Source organism: Trichosurus vulpecula, chromosome 2 (assembly GCF_011100635.1).
Source record: "Trichosurus vulpecula isolate mTriVul1 chromosome 2, mTriVul1.pri, whole genome shotgun sequence".
Taxonomy (NCBI): Eukaryota; Metazoa; Chordata; class Mammalia; order Diprotodontia; family Phalangeridae; genus Trichosurus; species Trichosurus vulpecula.
The window spans coordinates 904,633-910,364 of NC_050574.1; the positions used below are offsets into that span (position 1 = coordinate 904,633).

The window sequence follows — 5,732 nt, forward strand, 5'->3', positions numbered from 1 at the left end:
AGATGGGGGAAGGAGAAGGGGTCGGAAGGCATCTGAGTGACGGGAGGTGAGGAAGAGGAGAGAGAGCTCCTCCTGAATGGCCTGAATTTTTCTGTAAAATAGGAGCCAGGGTCTCAGCTGAGAGATTGGGGGGAGAGGGAGGGGGAGCTGATGAGGGAGGCACTGTAGGATTGCCCGGCAGCAGTGAGAGCCCAGTGGGGGTGTGTCACGTAAGACTTGCAGTGGACCCAGACAGCGTGATTTTCTCCACCTTTGTTCGTCAGGTTGTAGACAACAACTATCAGAATCTTGATTGGGTAGCAGATACAAATTGAGGGAACTTCAGAAGAGGAGAGGCTGGATGTGGACATGGGGAACAGGGAGAATCCCAGTTCCCCCACTTGGACCAGTGACTGTGGGGAAGGAGAGGCAGAGGATGAGGGGAGCTATGGAGGGCCCAAAGAGGGAGGGACTGAAGGAAAAAGTTTCAGATGAAAGCAAACTTGTTACCTCCAGAACAGTCAACAAGCATGAAGCATTGCTCTCTGCCAGCCACTGCTGGACACACAAAGAAAGGCCAAAACAGTCCCTGCCCTCAAGGAGCTCACAGTCTAAAGGGGGAGACAACATGCCAACAGTGAAGTACAAGCAGGCTACAAATGGGATGAACTGGAGGCAATCAGTAAAGGGAAGGAACTAATACTGAGAAGGACCAGGAAAGGCTTCTTGTGGAAAGTGGAATTTTAGCTGGGACTTGAGAAAAGCTGGGAGGCAGAGATGAGGAGGGGGCGGCATTCCAGGCAAGGCGCACAGTCAATGGAAACACTCCTGAGCTGAGAGATGGATTGCCTTGTGTCAAGATATTAGGAGGCATCCTGATTTTTTTTTTAATGATCAAGTCTGTTTTAATGAGTACACAGAACTAATGAGTTCTCCTTAACAAATAACATTGAGGATTAAGGTCAGAATGGGTCCTTCTTGAGTCTTCCTCTACGCTCCCACTTAGCTGAACTAACCACAATCATCTATTTGCCTTGGTATATTCGTGTTTCTAAGATGGCATTTTCTAAAAGGGCAGAATGTGATAGGAAGGAAGAAACTGATTCTTCTAGGGTTACCCACAGGTCCCTGAGAGTCTCCAACTTTGCTCCTATTATCTCTCCATGGTGGTTGTTTTTCATATAAAAGTTCATATGATAAGAGGTCACAAAGGAGCTCCTCAAACCAGGCTGAGGAGCAGCTGTGACTCAAAGAAAGCTCATGTTTCTTTTGGAATCTCCACCCAAGAGTTCAATGGATATTCTCAGTTTTCCAAGAGTCTGGAGTCTTGGGCTGCAGTCTTGTAATAGCAATTTAGATTTGAAGATCTTTCCCACCCATTAATAGGCCATGTGACCTGATTACATCACAGGAAGCCTGTCACATGTGGTGGGAGGAGCTTCCTGACAGCAAAAGGAAGTTATGTCACAGGAAATGCAGAGAGAGAAAGAGAGAGGGGGGAGAGAGAAAGAGAGAGAGAGAGAGCATGAGTGTGAGCAGTTATGGTTGCTAATGGCCTCCGTTGTGATGGTTAGAGCTGAACAGGCTGACTTAGCTGTACTGTGAATTTGTTTTTGGGAAGACCCCAGCAGGGGGTCAGAGAGGATTTAGGATGACAAGATTCCATGTTGTGATATTATGTATTGAATGGTTTACTGCCCTGAGGGATTGGGTAGATGGCTAATGGGATGTGGTTCTCTGGTTCCTAAATAAATGGTTTACTTCTTCTACCTTCTATGTGGAGAGTCTCATATACTTTGCAATACAGAACTATATAGGCATTTTGACAATGATCATCTACGTTGTTATTACTGCCTTACTGATAGAAGTCTCTACAGGACCCATCCCTCTTTCTGGATAGGTCCAATTCTGAGCTGGAAAAGTGAAAAGGGCATGCTGGTGTAGGCGAGGCACGCCTACAGAGGAAGCGAAGGCTTGAAATCCTACAGTTCCTGTTTCTCTGGCTGAACTTCGGACACCTTGTTAATCTTGGCAAAAAATCTGGTTGATTTCCATAAATGTTTCAGCCTTGGTCTTTGGGACAATGAAGTACATATAAATTGCAGTAAGGAGATGTATCACACCAAAGATGATGAAGTCGTAGGCACCAAGACCATCCAGAATGAAAGGAAAGATCAGCCCCACGGTGGGGTCGGAGAGCCAGTGGACAGTGCCTCCAACCGTGAATGCACCTGACCAGGAGGACTGCAGGAAGATTTCGGTGATAATCAATGAAAGAATGGGATGAGGCCCAATAGTATGGCCCACAACATACATCACACAAGCAATGCTGACATAAGGCATCCCCTCCATGGTGTCCTGGAGTGAAAGTGCTACTGTTAACAGGCTACGTGCCAAGCAACAGACAGTGAAGCCTATCAGGATGAACAGCCTCCTCCCTAAGAGCTCCACATCACTACGATGACAGCATCTGTCCCTGCCATGACATCCTCAACACTGTGGTCATTCACTCCTGCTCCCTTGTACATCTGGTCTGTATAGTAGGAGACTGAATTGACTCCTGGGAGGTGCTAGCCAGCCTTTAAGATGATAATGGAAATGAGCTGCCCCACCTGAGGGTCTGTGTGGTAAAGGGTATCAGCAGACTTCTCCATTCTCCTTCAAATGGATCTCCTCCACTTCAGCCTCAACATTATCAGAGTTTCTTAGTTTCTGTAAAGCTTTTCAGGCTCCTTCTTCATCTCCCTTCTGAATCAAGATCTACCAGGGACTCTCTGGGAAGAAGAGCAGCATGAGCAGCTGCAGAGCTGCAGGATCTCAGTCAGCCCAAGGAGGATTGGCCACCCTCCATCTCTTACAAGAATATCTTGTTTCCTTCAACCTCTGTAGGAGACCAACCAGGCAGCTGCTAGTACCCTTACTGTGTGTTACTCTGTTGTTCATGAGAGCAAAGCCAGAACCTGAAATAATGAGGTTTTTTGGAAGGGAGAGAGGGAGGGAGGGAGGAAGGGAGTGGGGAGGAAAGAGACAGAGAGACATGTAGACAGAGAGCGAGAGAGACAGAGAGACACATAGAGACAGAGAGACAGACAAAGACAGAGAGAGACAGGGACACAGAAACACACACAGAGAGAGGGAAACACAGAGAGAGACAGAGACAGAAAGAGACAGAGAGAGAGAGAGCTGGCTCCCTCCCCCAGGTTCTGAAAGATTTACCCATTGTATAGGACTTTGACAAAGGTATTGCACAAGCCACACATCAATCACTTGAATGAAGCCCTAAATACCAGCTTGGGTAGATCTCAAACAAGAATGTTCTGGGTGGATCTGGGGGTATCCAAAATTCCACCTCCAGCATTTTGGGTTTAAAGCCTCTATTAGATTTAACCCGTATCATAATGAACACATTTTCCAAACCATAAAAACTAACCTGGAATAGCTAGGAGGCCAGTATCATTAGATCAAAGAGCATGTGTTGTGGAGCGAGTTGTAGAAAGCTTACAAATCCAAGGGGGCAGGTTATGAAGGGCTTTGAATGCCAAATAGAATATTTTGAATTTGAACCTGGAGGTGATAGGGAGCCACTGGAGTTTATTGGGTTGGGGGTGACATGACCAGAACTGCATTTTAGGAGAATCACTTTGGTGGCCAAATGGAGGATGGATTGGAGGGAGGAGAAGACCTGAGGCAGGCAGGATCCCACCACCCCACCCCAGCAGCTATTGCAATAGTTCAGGCATGAGGTGATGAGGATCTACAAAGGGTGGGTCAGAGAAGAGAAGGGGGCATGTTGGACAAGTGTTGCAAGAGGTGAAATGGACCAGAGATGGTGTAGAGGTGAAATGGACCAGAGGTGGTGCAGAGGTGAAATGGACCAGAGATGGTGCAAGGGGGTAAAATGGACCAGAGATGGTGCAGAGGTGAAATGGACCAGAGGTGGTGCAGAGGTGAAATGGACCAGAGATGGTGCAAGGGGATAAAATGGACCAGAGGTGGTGCAGAGGTGAAATGGACCAGAGATGGTGCAGAGGTGAAATGGACCAGAGGTGGTGCAAGGGGGTGAAATGGACCAGAGGTGGTGCAAGGGGGTGAAATGGACCAGAGATGGTGCAGAGGTGAAATGGACCAGAGGTGGTGCAGAGGTGAAAGTGATGGACATGTTGGCACAATATTGGATCTGGGGATGTTTGAGAGATAGTGAGGAGAGCAGGATAACTGCTAGGTTGGAAGTCTGGGGGCTTGGAAGAGTGGTGTTGCCCTCTACAATACTAGGGAAGGTGGTGATGGGAGTGGGGCTTAGGGACAAAGAGTTCTGTTTTGGCTATGTTGAAGTTAAGATGTCTGCTGGACATCCAATTTGAGATGTCTAACAGGTAATTGAATATATGAGACTGGAGGTCAGGAGAGAAGGTAGGACTGGATAAATAGATGTAAGAATCCTCAGCATAGCGATGGTAATTAAATCCATGGGAGCTGATGAGCTCACTTAGTGAAATAACCCAGAGGAAGAAGAGAAGAGGGACCAATATAGAGTCCTGAGGGACACCTATGGTTAGAGGGGAGGATTTGGAGGAGGATCCAACAAAGGAAACAGAGAAGAAATGGTCAGAGAGGGAGGAGGAGGCCAAGGAGAGAGGAAAGAATGGCCCACAGTGTCCAATGCTTAATAGGCAACAGAGAGGTCAAGAGACTGAGGACTTAAAAAAAAGTCACTGGATTTGGCAATTAAGAGATCATTAGTAACTTTGGAGAAAACAGTTTCAGTAGAATGACAAGGTCAAAATCCAGGTTATAAGGGGTTACAAAGAGAGTGAGAGGAGAGAAAGTAGAAGCACCAGATGGACCTAAAGCCAATAGTTAGCAGGGATGGAAGGATCGAAGTGAGAAGTTTTTTTTTTTCCTTTCATAATGGACATTGGAATAAGAGAAGGGAATAATGGATTAAGCATTTATTAAACACCTACTATGTGACAGGCACTGTGCAAGCATGTTTGACAAATATGATCTCACCTGATCCTCACAATAATCCTGTGAGGTTGGTTAAGGAAACTGAGGCAAGCAGAGATTTAATGAGTTGCCCAAGGTCACACAGCTAGGCTAAATTTGAACTCAGGTCTTCCTGACTCTAGGTCCAGCACTCTATCTGCTTGTTGGCAGCAGGAAAGTAGCCAGTTGAGAGGGGCATGACAGAGGGGGTGTTCTGGACAGGATGAAAGGGGATCACTTGCAGAAGTCAAGGAGTTGGCCTTGGCCAGGAGGCAGGCCACCTTTTTATGTGAGATGGGGTAGATATGTAGATGAGAAGAACATTATGAAAATGGCTGTCAAAATATTTTGGAGATACCCACTTTTCCAGAGCTAAGGTTTGTTGCAACAATTCAGCTAGCAGCTGCTGTGGGGGTGTAAAACCAACAACAAACAGCTCACAGAGTACTGCAAGCCCACTTTGATCTGCTTTACTAAGGAAAGCAATGTTAAGGTGTTAACAATCTCACTTTAATCCAGTATACAAATATCATTCACTTAGTTCAGGGGGAAAAGCCAGCACCCTGAACTTCAGAGCAAATACAAGCAAATTACAAACATCAACAGACAGACCTTGTCTGATTCAAATCTCAATGCATAGTTACCAGAGTTTAACAAAGTGGAAACATCCAGGTTTACAAGCTGGAGGGCTCTTAACTACAGCTGCCCAGAGTCTCCACATCAGCACACCACCAAGAGTGAGAGCCCTAAGCAAACAGCTCTGTCTT

General features: G+C 46.5%; 1 pseudogene; it reads right to left on the reverse strand.

Moving 5' to 3' along the window:
* Nucleotides 1-1,961: 1,961 nt before the first annotated feature.
* LOC118840436 lies at nt 1,962-3,337 on the reverse strand (annotated as a pseudogene).
* Nucleotides 3,338-5,732: the final 2,395 nt, after the last annotated feature.